This window comes from Gopherus evgoodei, chromosome 3 (assembly GCF_007399415.2).
Source record: "Gopherus evgoodei ecotype Sinaloan lineage chromosome 3, rGopEvg1_v1.p, whole genome shotgun sequence".
NCBI lineage: Eukaryota > Metazoa > Chordata > Testudines > Testudinidae > Gopherus > Gopherus evgoodei.
The window spans coordinates 22964756-22977286 of NC_044324.1; the positions used below are offsets into that span (position 1 = coordinate 22964756).

The window sequence follows — 12531 nt, forward strand, 5'->3', positions numbered from 1 at the left end:
AATTTTGATTTGTTTAACAGAGCACCACATAGATTATAATAGGACTAATACAGTTTGTGAATGAGGAATTAGTGTAATTTGGTTTCAGAAAAATCATAAGAATACATGATAAAACAGCACAACTCCTGCCTATGTCTCAGTTCTCATTTTCTCTTACTTCCCTACCAATTCCACTACTGTCTTTGCTACAGCTATGCTTCTCTTTTGTGGGTACACATGGGTTTCTTCCTCTCCTGACCTTGTGCCTTCTTTCATTCTGCTCTGAAATGTTTAGAAAGTACAGGAGTCAAGTCTGGAAGAGAAGGCACTGCATTTTTAATAACTTCACTCAGACCTGTCAGAAACTGTTCAAACTTTTGAAAACAACAAGTCACACTGGGCATATTTTGGGATTTAACTGTTCAAACTTTTGAAAACAACAAGTCACACTGGGCATATTTTGGGATTTAACATATCAGACCAGTGTCCTTATGCAACTCTATATTTAACATTCCCTCATCTCTCCTATTTCCAGGTGTGTTAAGCAACTATCTCATTCTTCATTAACATTTTCCCTTTCAATCAAACCTTATTCCACAAGGCCTTTCACTGTTAATCCTCCACAGAAAAAATATGAAACTGAATCATACTACTTTGAAGAGTGAACCATTTTCTGATAATTCATAGATTTTAAGGATATAAGAGATCATTTATGATAATCTATTTTGACTTTCAGCACAACACAAACCACAGAATTCCATCCAGTAAATTCCTCCATCAAGCTCCTAACTTTGGGGAGACAGCCAAAATGGCTTGGTCCTATTAAAGCAGTGGTTCTCAAACTTTTGTACTGGTGACCCCTTTTACATAGCAAGCCTCTGAGTGCAACCCCCCTTCTAAATTAAAAACACTTTTTTGTATATTTAAGATCATTATAAATGCTAGGGGCAAAGCGGGGTTTAGGGTAGAGGCTGACAGCTCGCGACCTCCCCCCCATGTAATAACCTCACAACCCCCTGAGGGGTCCCGACCCCAAGTTTGAGAACCCCTGTGTAATACAGTAACACACTGGATACATCCAGGGTGAATAGTTTCTTCTCTTCCAACATCAAGCGCAGATTCAGAAAGATGACTGGAAAGGTAACCAATTGGTTCCGGTGAAAATTTGAGACCACCTTAGGGACAAACTTGAAGTGTGGTCGTAGCATTACTTCGTCCTTATGGAAGGATGTGTTGGGTAGTCCAACCGTAAAAGCTTAAGTTCATTGACTCTTTGAGCTGAGGTGATGGTCACCAGAAAGACTGTCTTGATGGTAAAGTGGTGTACAGAGCATTCTGACAACGATTCAAAGAAAGGCTTCACGAGCTTCAGGAGAATGACACTGAAGTCCCACCACAATGGAGCTGATCTCTAACTGGAGGCGGAATATGAAGGAGGCTCATAAGGAATTTCAATACTGCCAGGTGTGAGAAGATCAAATACGACTATATCAGAGCATGACATGCCAATATGGCTCCCAGGTGGACCCTGAGATAACTGAATGCCAGTCCCACATGTTTCAAGAGCAGAATATAGTCTTCAATATATTTGATACAAGTGCTTCATCTGGATCTATATTATTGTGAGCTGCCCATAATGAATTTTTTTTTTTAGGAGTAAGTCTTCCTGGTAGAGGACTTTCTACATTGTACGTGAATTTGTTGAACCTGAAGAAAGCGATCTCCGTGAAAGGTGCTCAACCTGCAACCATCCAAGCCATCTGGGTGCATGATCTGACCATGGTTCTGAGATAGTATGCCCTGACAGGTTGGAAGGAGCATGAGAGGTCACATGGACGTTTGCAGCAAGTCCAACAGCCAAAACGGTCTTGGCTATCAGGATTACCATAGCCTTGTCCCTCTTGATCTTACACTATCCTGGAGATGGGGGGGAATCGGTGGAAAACCACAGAGGATCCAGCAACATAGAGGATCCAACAACAATTCCAGATTCACACACCTCTGGAGCAGAAATTCAAGCACTTGGGGAAAGTTGTTATAGTTCTCTATTTCTCATTTCAGAATGAAGCGAGGGGTGGGGCAAAAGAAACGACCACCACCAGAGTGTATTGATCCAATCCTTCAATCTTTTCCCACAAATTTAAGCTCCCTAAAACTTTTTATAAGTAATTCCACTTCACTCAGTGAAAACCCTTTTCTGCATATAAGGATAAAAAAATAGAAAAGCAGCTCAACAGCAAGAAATGATTTCTCTCAAAGGTTTGAAGGGAGCAACTGTGCAAGCAGTTTGCACCAAATTAAAGTGCCACAGAACCAATATGAGTTGAGGGACAGAAGCTCAGAGTCTTCAGTTTATCAGTTGGTTCTAAAAAAAAAATGCTGAAGGAGACATACCTATGCCAGCTCTGTAGCTTCTGCATCACAAACAGCTGGAGGTGTTAGCTGCCCCAAGTGCATGCCCATCAGAGACACTAGGAACATTCTTGGGGTGGCTAGCCCCTCCTTCCTCCATTGTGGGTACAGTCTATTTTTAGTGTGCTAGCTCAATCACAGCTAGCACAGACACATGTCCTCTACATCCCCAGCTCCAAGTATGTACACACTAGCTCGAGTTAAGTGGTGCTTTAAGCCTGAGCTACTTAGTACATCAGTGTGGGTGGGTTGAAACTTGAGTGCTGCTGAAACTCTTGCTAATATTCTATCACACAATAGTGTCACGGTATCTTGTGTGTTCTCCTGTGGCTGCATAGTCTGATCTGTAACAAGCAAGGTCAAAACCAGATGTCACATAGAAATTTGTAGGATCCCACTGAAAACTTGGCATGATGCTGGTCCCTTTTTCAATCAGTTTTTTGGATTTTTCTTTTCCAAAGTGTTTACAAACTTTATTGATAGTTGTTTTCCATTCAGGTCTGTCTTAGGCTGTGTTTTCAGAGCTACCAATATTTATGCCACTAGTTGAGATTCTGCGAAGGATACCTGTGAAGCATTTACATTGACTGCCCTTCCTGCACTTTGGCTTTCAGCTCACCATAAAGAACTTTTTTCGGAGTCTATCACCTCCCATTCTGATTACATGACCTTTCCATCTAAGCTTAGCTTTGATCATCATTTCCTTGATGCTAGTTGTTTTTGCTCTTTGTTGTTTGACACTTTGCTTTGCCAGTGGACCTTTAGAATAAAGTGAAGACAGCACATGGGAAATTTTTCAAGGTGTTTGATGTCTCTGCGGTAAACTGGCCATTTTTACATCCATATAAAAGGGATGCTATTACTGCTGTACTGTAGATTTTTTTTCTTTTGGCAGTTTGATGGCATGCTGGTTGAGTATCCTATAGCAAAGTCTTCTGAAAGCCTGGCTTGTCTTTCATATTTTGTTTGATACTTCTTGATCCAAGGAAACGTCACTTGAGATAGTGTTGCCAAGGTATGTAAAGTGATTGACATTATGTAGTTTTGTACCATCAATGGTGATGTTTGTCTCAGTGGTTGTGGTTGATGGGGGGCTAATTGGAAGTGAACTTCAGTTTTTTCCAGGCTGATGGTGAATCCCAACTGTTAGCTGCCTCTGAGAACCTGCCAAGGATAAGCTGTAGGTTACTTTCACCATGACTAAGTAGAGCACAAACATCTTCAAAAGAGCTTCGTATATAAGTTCAAGGACTTTTGCCTTTGCAGTAAGCCTTCGGAGATTGAAGAGTTTTCCATCAGTTCTGTACCTTATGTAGATACCATTTTGAAGGTTGTCAGTATGCCATTCAGAACGGCTGCAAAGGAGAGACCAAAGAGGACTAGTGCCAGCATGCATCACTGTTTTACCCCATTAGATCTAGGGATCGGTTTAGAGAGGCCACTGTCTGAGAGTATTTCACCAGTCACATCTTCATGGAATTGATGTATGACAACAAATTTGGTGAGGCAGCAAAACATTCTTCCAGAATTTACCAGAGGCTATTTCTGTTCACAGTGTCAAACACATTTTTAGATCAATGAAGATAGCATATAGTCCTGTGTTTTGTTCAACGCATTTTTTCTGAGTATGCCTCACAACAAAAATAACAACTCACACAGGAAAATGACAAGACAAAAACACCGTATCACCTATGCGTGAACACTTTTCACAAAATGACTACTCTATATCTGCCCTATCAGTTCTCACCCACAAAAGAAACCTGCACAACACTTTCAAAAGACTAGCCTGGGAACTTAAAGGTCAAGGCACAAAACAAGATTAAATTAGCTAGAGACATAAAAGATAACAAGAAAACATTCTACAAATACATTAGAAGCAAGAGGAAGACCAAGGACTGGGTAGGTCCATTGCTCAATGAGGGGAAAAAACAACAGAAAAAGTGGAAATGGCAGAGCAGCTTAATGACTTCTTTGTTTCGGTTTTCAACAAGAAGGTTAGTGGTGATTGGACATCTCACATAGTGAATGCCAATGAAAATGAGGAAGACTCAGAAGAGGCTAAAATACGGAAAGAATAAGTTAAAAATTACTTAGACAAATTAAATGTCTTCAAGTCACCAGGGCCTGATGAAATGCATCCTAGAATACTCAAGGAGCTGACTGAGAAGATATCTGAGCCATTAACAGTTATTTTTCAAAAGTTGTGGAAGATGGGAGAGTTTCCAGAAGACTGGAAAAGGGCAAACATGGTACCAATCTAAAAAAATGGAAAAAAGGACAACTTGAGGAATTACAGACCAGTCAGCTTAACTTCTGAACCCGGAAAGACAAGGGAAAAAATAATTAAGCAATTGATTTGCAAACATCTAGAAGATAATAAGGTGATAAGTAACAATCAGGAACAAATCAACCTGATAGCTTTCTTTGACAGGATAACAAGCCTTGTAGAGAGGGAGGGGGGCATAGATGATGTTTATCTCGACTTTAGGAAAGCTTCTAACTATTTTACAGTCTACCTCATCATTAATATACAAAGTTACTCCACCACTTTTGCCTTTGTCTTCCCTGAACATCACCTACCCTTCAACACCTGTATTCCACTCATGACTACTATGTTCCTGTTACCCCTATAATAGCTGGTTTCACTTCCTGCACCACTAGTTCTAGTTCCTCCATTTTGTTACCCAGGCTCCTTGTTGTACACAAATATCTTAATTGTTGCTGCTTGGCTTTGCCAACATTCCTTGCCTGATTGGGTATGGTCAATCTACTGCCAGTATTGCCTGACTGGTATCAGAATTATCCTCTTTCTTAATGTGCATTCTCTTACCTAGTGCTGTTCCTTTCTCCAAGGCAGTATCCTTTCTTACTTGATTTTCCTCCCTCTCAACATTAAAAACAGGCATGGAGATTACATGAGCATCTCCCAATCAGCTCCCTCAAGTTCTTAGTTTCTAGCTCTTTTAATGAGTTGTGCCAACCTCTATACCAGAAGTCTATTTCCCTCCCTACTCAGGTCAAGTTCACCACATAAGAACTATCCTCTGTCCATGAATGCACCCCAGTGCAAACATCCTAAAGCCCTCTTTATACCACCACTGCCTGAGCCATCTGTTGATCATCATAATTTTGTCTCGCCTTCATTCTCATCCCCTAGAGACAGCCAGAATCCCACTGAAGATCACCTGAGCCTCCATTTCCTTAAGCATCTTCCCCAACCTGGCATAGTCTCCCTTTATATGTTCTAGTGAGAATCTAGCTGTGTCATTTGTTCCCACATGAAGGATAATCAGTGGATTCTTTCCTGCTATCCTTATGATCCTCTTCAAACTCAGACGTGCCAAATCTTAGCCCCCAGCAGACAGAACACCCTTGTTCTCTGGACCAACTCTGGTAACAAGCCTGTCTGTTCTTTTTAGCAGGAAGTCCCCAATCACATGTGTGTGTCTTTTCCAGGTGATGGTATGATTCTTTGACCTTCCTGCTGTTCTTTCTGGCTGCAAGTCCTCTTGTCTTTTATTCTCCCTTGAAATCTTCTGCAAATCATCCTGTATCGTCTGGGTGCTCTGAACTCTGGGTATCCCCTTTGGCTCTTCCTCTCTTCTTACAGTACTAGCTGCTCCTCTCTTCTTCCATGCCCTCTCTTCTTCTGTTACAGTCTGCTGTGCCACTTCTTCATTTTCCAACTGAGCAAACCTATTCTTGAGCTCTATTTCTCCTTCACTAGCCGGTCTTTTCCTCTGCCTTGTTCTCAGTCATATGCTTCTGCTGACCACCTTCCTCACCCAACACTCTCCCTATAGAGTCCAGCTTCCATCTGCAAATCTTGACTTTTCCCTTCGGCCTCCTCTTGCCTTTGCTCCATCATCTGCTCGAACCCCTTTCAAAACTCAACATGGAGATGCAGGTGGAAACTAAGTCTCGGATCTCTTCTTCCATCAGCTCTATCAGGTGGCACTTCATACAAATAAAGCTGTTTTCAGGTACCTGCACTAGAATCAAGTGCATCCTGCAGCTTCCACATCCGGTCATCTTCATTGTCTCTTCCATTGCGTGAGTCATTACCACTGCTGCCTCTGCATCTGCCATAGCCTTCCTGTCTAAACTCCTGCCAAGAAAAAAGGAAAAAACACAAAAACAAATCCAGACCACCACATACCTCTTCCCCATTCCCCTCTGCAAAAAAACAAAATCAAAAACAAAAAAAAACCACACACCTTTGACTTCAACTCCTCTGTTTACAGTTCTGTTCACTGGTTCCTGTGCTGCTGCTTCTGTGCCGTTGGCTGACTGTTTTGCTGCATTTATCGGCCCCTTAACCAGAGAAGCCCCACCCCTTAATCAGGATTCTACTTCTCTCACAGCACACTGCCATCTACCAGCCTCTACAAACTGAATAAAGGAAAAAAACCCACACAGAAAACAGAAAAAAACATACAACACCCACAAAAAAAACTCATGCGTTGCCCCTAAGATCAGGGGCTTGTCTCCTCCCTTCTCGTCCAACAGAACTCCAGCTCTAACTCCTCGTTGGCTACCCGTCCCTTATCTCCCATAGCACACTGCCCCCTAGCAAGCTCCATGAACTAAGCAAAAAAACCCAGAAAAAAACATACAACACCCATATAAATTCACTCACTGCCTCAAATGACAATGGCTTTCCTCCTACCATCCTCTCCAACAGAAGTTCCCCTCTGTAATACTCACTCCAATATCCTGGAACGGACACTGCTACAACGCAGCATACAACGAAAATAACAACTGTGGCGTTCTGACCTGATCTAAATCCACACTAGGCCTCTGGTAGAAGCGTCTCGCATACTGTTTCAACAAGATGATTGAACAAAATACAAGCAGCTTTCAGAGTAGCAGCCGTGTTAATCTGTATCTGCAAAAAGAACAGCAGTACTTGTGCTCTTGTTAGTCTCTAAGGTGCCACAAGTACTCCTGTTCTTTTTGAAATACAAGCAAGAATCTTACCATCTACAGAGGTAGTAACACAGTGAGGGATGCAACAGCGTGAGTTACAATCAGGCATTAGCAGCTAATGCTATCACTCTGTGCTGCGAATCAAATCTGTCTGTGTAACTCGAGTGTTGTTTTGAAGTGTGGTCACTTCATTTTAAGGTAGGCTAACTTGAGATAGTTCTGCTGTGAAGACAAACCCTCAGAAAGCTGATGCCCAGGCCTTCACATAGCCAAGAATACTAAGAATCTCACATTCAAATACGATTTAACTTTCTATCCTTGCGCCAGGCTCTGAAGGTGCACCAAACTGTGTAACAGTGAAATATTTAGACCTTTTATTCATCTGTAGCTCTGGGGAAATCACCTGTTCTGGAATGATCCTATGAGTCATTTTGACAAGAGTTCCCTTTGAGAGAGTTTCTGTTACTCCAACAGCTTCTGCTCCTGTAATAGGAATGACACACTGACAATCTCTTGGGCTCAGAATGTGTGTACAAGAAGCGCAGGATGAAACAATAATGGCCAGAGACTTGGTGTTGCACTGTTGAGTAAGAGGAGACATTGTTCACTCCAGGAGCTGTAGTTTCAGTCTCCTGTCCACGTAAGAGAAAGCCGTATTTACTACAATCAGATGGCTGCATTCTCACAGGGTGATTTCTCCAGGCAGAGGAAGCAAGATACATTGCAGGCCATGGAGTGCTCCAGAGAGTATCAGAAGAACTGAAAGTAATACTTTACACTATAAAACATTGTGTCTTAATCTGAAAAAAGAAAAGGGGATCAGCAAAAATAAAAAGCATCAAAGGCGAATGTTAAGTCTAGCCAGTCAAACTTACCCAACCCTACCTGCTTCAGACAATAAGCCCCATGAGTAGGTTTAACCAGCCCCTTTTAAAGGGAAGAATGACATCGTGAAAGAGGAGCTTACTCACCTGTGCAGTGGCTGAGGTTCTTCGAGATGAGTGTCCCTGTGGGTGCTCCACTCCAGGCGTTGGTGTGTCCCTGTGCCTTTGCTTGGAGATTTTTACAGCAGTACGCATATTGGTCGTACATGCACAGAGCCGGTTCCCGCCTGCTCTGAGTGTACCTTAATAGTGCGTGTGCACAACCGGTCTCCTCAGTTCCTTCTCTACAATGGAGGCTACCCCAACTCTGAAGCAGAGAGGAGAAGGGTAGGTAGTGGAGCACCCACAGGGACACTCATCTCAAAGAACATCAGTTACTGCACAGGGTGAGTAACCTCCTCTTCGAGAGAGAGATGTCCCTGTGGGTGCTCCACTCCAGGTGACTTAAAGCAGTGTATCTCAAGGAGGTAGGGACTTTGGATTTGGTAGGAATGCAGTAGATAATACAGCTCTGCCTAATCATGTATCAGAAAGAGGCCTTGAGCAGGGCATAGTGCTTAACAAATGTGTGTTCAGAAGACCAAGTGGCCGCTTTACAGATATCCACCAGGGGAACTTGGCATGGAAAAGCCACGGAGGTAGCCACAGATCTAGTGGAGTGAGTTCTGATGCTGGCTGAAGGTGTAACTTTATCTGATAGCACAGTTGGATACACTCAGAAATTCAGTTTGAAAATCTCTGGGTTGAAATAGGTGTCCCTTTGAAACGCTCTATGATGGAGACAAAGAGTCTAGAGGAGTTCCTAATGGGCTTGGTTCTATCCAAGTAGAAGGACAAAGCCCTGCGTACGTCTAACTCATGCATTGTGGATTCAAAAGAGTTTGCATGTGGTTTAGGAAAGAAGGTTGGTAGATGTATCGGCTCATTGATGTGGAATGACGAATGCACCTTTGGAAGAAATTTGGGGTGTAATTGAAGGGTAACCTTGTCTTTAAAAAATAGTGTATAGGGTGGGTCTGCCCTGAGTGCTGCTATTTCTCAGGCCCATCTGGCAGAGGTGATTGCCACTAAGAATGTTATCATCATAGAGAGGTGTAAAAGGGAGCAAGTGGCTAGGGGCTCAAATGGTTGTTCAGTTACACAGGATAATACTAAGTGAAGGTCCCACAGAGGGGTAGGCGGCTTAATGTCTGGGTATAGGGATTGGAGTCCTTTGAGAAAACAGAGATATCATCGATCTTGTCATGAAAAGTTGTAATAGCAGCTAAGTGGAATTTGATGGAGCTGAACGAAAGGCCAGATTGCTTACGGTCTAATAGGTAGTCAGGTATGAGCGGAAGAGATGTAGAAGTAGGCGGAAGTTGTTTAGTTGAGCACTATTGTATGAATCGCTTCCACGTTCAGAGATAGGTGATGCAAGTAGATTGTGTTCTGCTATGTAGGAGCACTCTCTGAACCTGCTCAGAGCATGCTAGTATGTTTCAGGAGAACCATGTAGGAACCAAGCTTTGAGGTGAGGCATGGACAGGCTGGGGTGAAGAAATTGGCCGTATTGCTGTGACAAGAGGTTTGGAGTAAGGGGCAATGAAATTGGTTGGCAAACTGACATTCTGGTAAGGAACGGAAACCACGGTTGTCTGGGCCATGAAGGAGCAATCAAAATCACTGTGGCACGATCTGTTCGTATCTTTGTCAGAACTCTGTGAAAAACCAGTATTGGGGGAAAAGCATAGAGTAAGTCTTTGTGCCATCGGATCATAGACGCATCTTCCAGGGAATGTTTGCCCAGTCCTGCTCTAGAGCAAAATATGAGACATTTTGCGTTTTTCGCAGTTGCAAAAAGGTCTATGGTTGGGTAGCCCCAAATGTGGAATATGTTGCGGATGATCATCTTGTTTATCTCCCATTCATAATCCCAGGGAAACCGTCTGCTTAAATTGTCCGCTGTGGTATTCACAGCTCTGGGAAGATTGGTGCCTTGCAAACAGCATGCGGTATCAGCTACCTATTCCAGAACTTCATAGCTTCTGTACAAAGTGAGTGAGAGGGAACTCCTCCCTGCCTGTTTACATAGAACATGCAGGTGATGTTGTCTGTCATTATCCATACACATTGGTTGCAGATTAATGGGAGGAAGTGACGGCAGGTGTTGCATATGGCTTGAAGTTCTAGGACGTTTATCTGCACGGAGGTTTCGGTTGAAGACCATAGCCCCTAGGCTGTGTGGTGGAACATGTGCACACCTCTCACCCTGTGAGGGATGCATTGGTAGTCATTATGAGGGATAAAGCATCCTGGAGAAAGGTGATTCCTGAGCAGAGGTTGGAGGGAACTGTCCACCATAGGAGAGAGTCTTTGACTCTGAAAGGTATGGATAGAGGCTTGTTTAGAGTGTGCACATTTGGTCTGTAAACCATGGCCAATCAAGCTTGGAAGCACCTCATGTATAGTCGTGCATTCTGGACCACAAAAGATAGAAAATTAGTAAGTACTACTGGTAACAAACTAACTAACTAGGAAGGAATTCAAACTAAGTGAGAGAAAAAGTCTAACAAGTCTGCGGAGCTCCACCTCAGGCCGGGAATGGTAGAGAAGGAACTGAGGAGACTGGTAACGTATGCATACTTTAGGGTACACTCAGAGCTGGGCGGGGGGCAGGCTCTGCATGTGCGCAACCAGTAAGAGTACTGCTGTAAAAATCTCTGAGCGAAGGTGCAGGGACTCACTGACACATGTAGTGGAGCACCCACAGGGACATCTCTCTATCAGATGGCAAGAGAACTTACACCCCCTGGATCATAGACTCATAGAATATCAGGGTTGGAAGGGACCTCAGGTGGTCATCTAGTCCAACCTCTTGCTCAAAGCAGGACCAATCCCCAACTAAATCATCCCAGTCAGGGCTTTGTCAAGCCAGGCCTTAAAAACCTTGAAGGAAGGAGATTCCACCAGCTCCCTAGGTAAACCATTCCAGTGCTTCACCACCCTCCTAGTGAAAAAGTTTTTCCTAATATCCAACCTAAACCTCCCCCACTGCAACTTGATGAAATTATGCTCCCACTAAAGTCAACAGCTTAACTCCCACTCACTTTTAGGGGGCGGGGTCAGGATTTCACCCACTGTTTGAACTAGCAAAAATGGACTTACAGATTGGGGTCTTCCCTTAAGTGAAACGAGAAGAGATCTTTGTGCCTCAAAAATGGAAGCCAAGACCTTCAGATTGTTTGCTGGTTGGAAAGGGAGACTGACAACCACTTCTGTACATATGCTATCTTTAATTGCTATGTCTTAGGTGTCTCTGATGTACAAGAACACTAAACAATAATATTTAGCTCAGACATTAACCTTTGTATTACAGATTGGGAAATGTGGGCAGGTAAATTGTAAAATTACTTGCTCAAATTCAGAGGAAGACAGCCTCAGAGCTGAGATTTCGGCCTTGCAGTCTTATGCGCAGACCAGGCTTCTCATGAAATAAAATTTTACATCTCTTTACTAAAGATTTCAAAAGTCTAGTCAATATATAGAAACTAATACAAATAAAATAGAATTTATGGATAAATTCTGTCTTGAGACGTCATGGGAGGCACTTGTGCATAGTTGAGGACAGAATGGAGCCATTAAGCATAGGGAAACACCACACATTGCACAGAAATTGGTGAATTAACTGGCAGAAGTATGTCATTCAGACTGAACAAGATGGTGGACAATATTTAACAGCACAATGCTTTCAGTTCTTCTGTTCTTATTACTTCTGCATTTTAACTGCTTCTAGTTCTTTATATGAACTTTACCCAGCATTTCCTGTTTTGTTTCCCAAAATCTGCTGCTGTAACTGATACACTGGTAAGTATTACATTTAGTACCATAATTCTTTGCAACAAGCTGTAAACAGATCATTTATAATGCCCCTTCTACTATGCATCTAGAGCAGGGGTTCTCAAACTTCATTGAACCGCAACTCCCTTCTGACAATAAAAACTACTATATGACCCCAGAATGGGGGACTGAAGCTTGAGCCCGCCCAAGCCCCACTGCCCTTGGCAGGGGGGGGCCAAAGCTGAAGCCCATGGGCTTCGGCCCCAGGCAAGGGGCCTGTAACCTGAGCCCATGGCTGAAGCCCTTGTGCTTCAGATTCAGCCCCAGGCAGTGGGACTTGGGTTTCAAGGCTCAGGTCCCAGCAAGTCTAAGCCAGCCCTGGTGACCCCATTAAAATGGAGTGGCGACCCACTTTGGGGTCCCAACCCACCATTTGAGAACTGCTGATCTAGCGTATACACAACAGGCAACCAGGATATGCAGTGTTCTCCTTCAGCCCCCACCCCCA

The 12531-nt window shown here is 43.3% G+C and overlaps 1 protein-coding gene across 14 annotated transcripts in view; it reads right to left on the minus strand.

The window, feature by feature from the left end:
- Positions 1 to 12531, minus strand: part of SUPT3H (SPT3 homolog, SAGA and STAGA complex component) — a 520171-nt gene that overhangs the window by 248420 nt on the left and 259220 nt on the right. Inside the window, exon 1 of one of the 14 annotated variants that reach the window (XM_030555260.1) lies at positions 6609 to 6847. The exons of the other annotated variants lie outside the window; for them this stretch is intronic. The gene's annotated coding sequence lies outside the window, so the exon portion shown is untranslated. Of the gene's footprint in view, positions 1 to 6608; positions 6848 to 12531 lie in introns of those variants that run through there. 14 annotated transcript variants of the gene reach the window in all.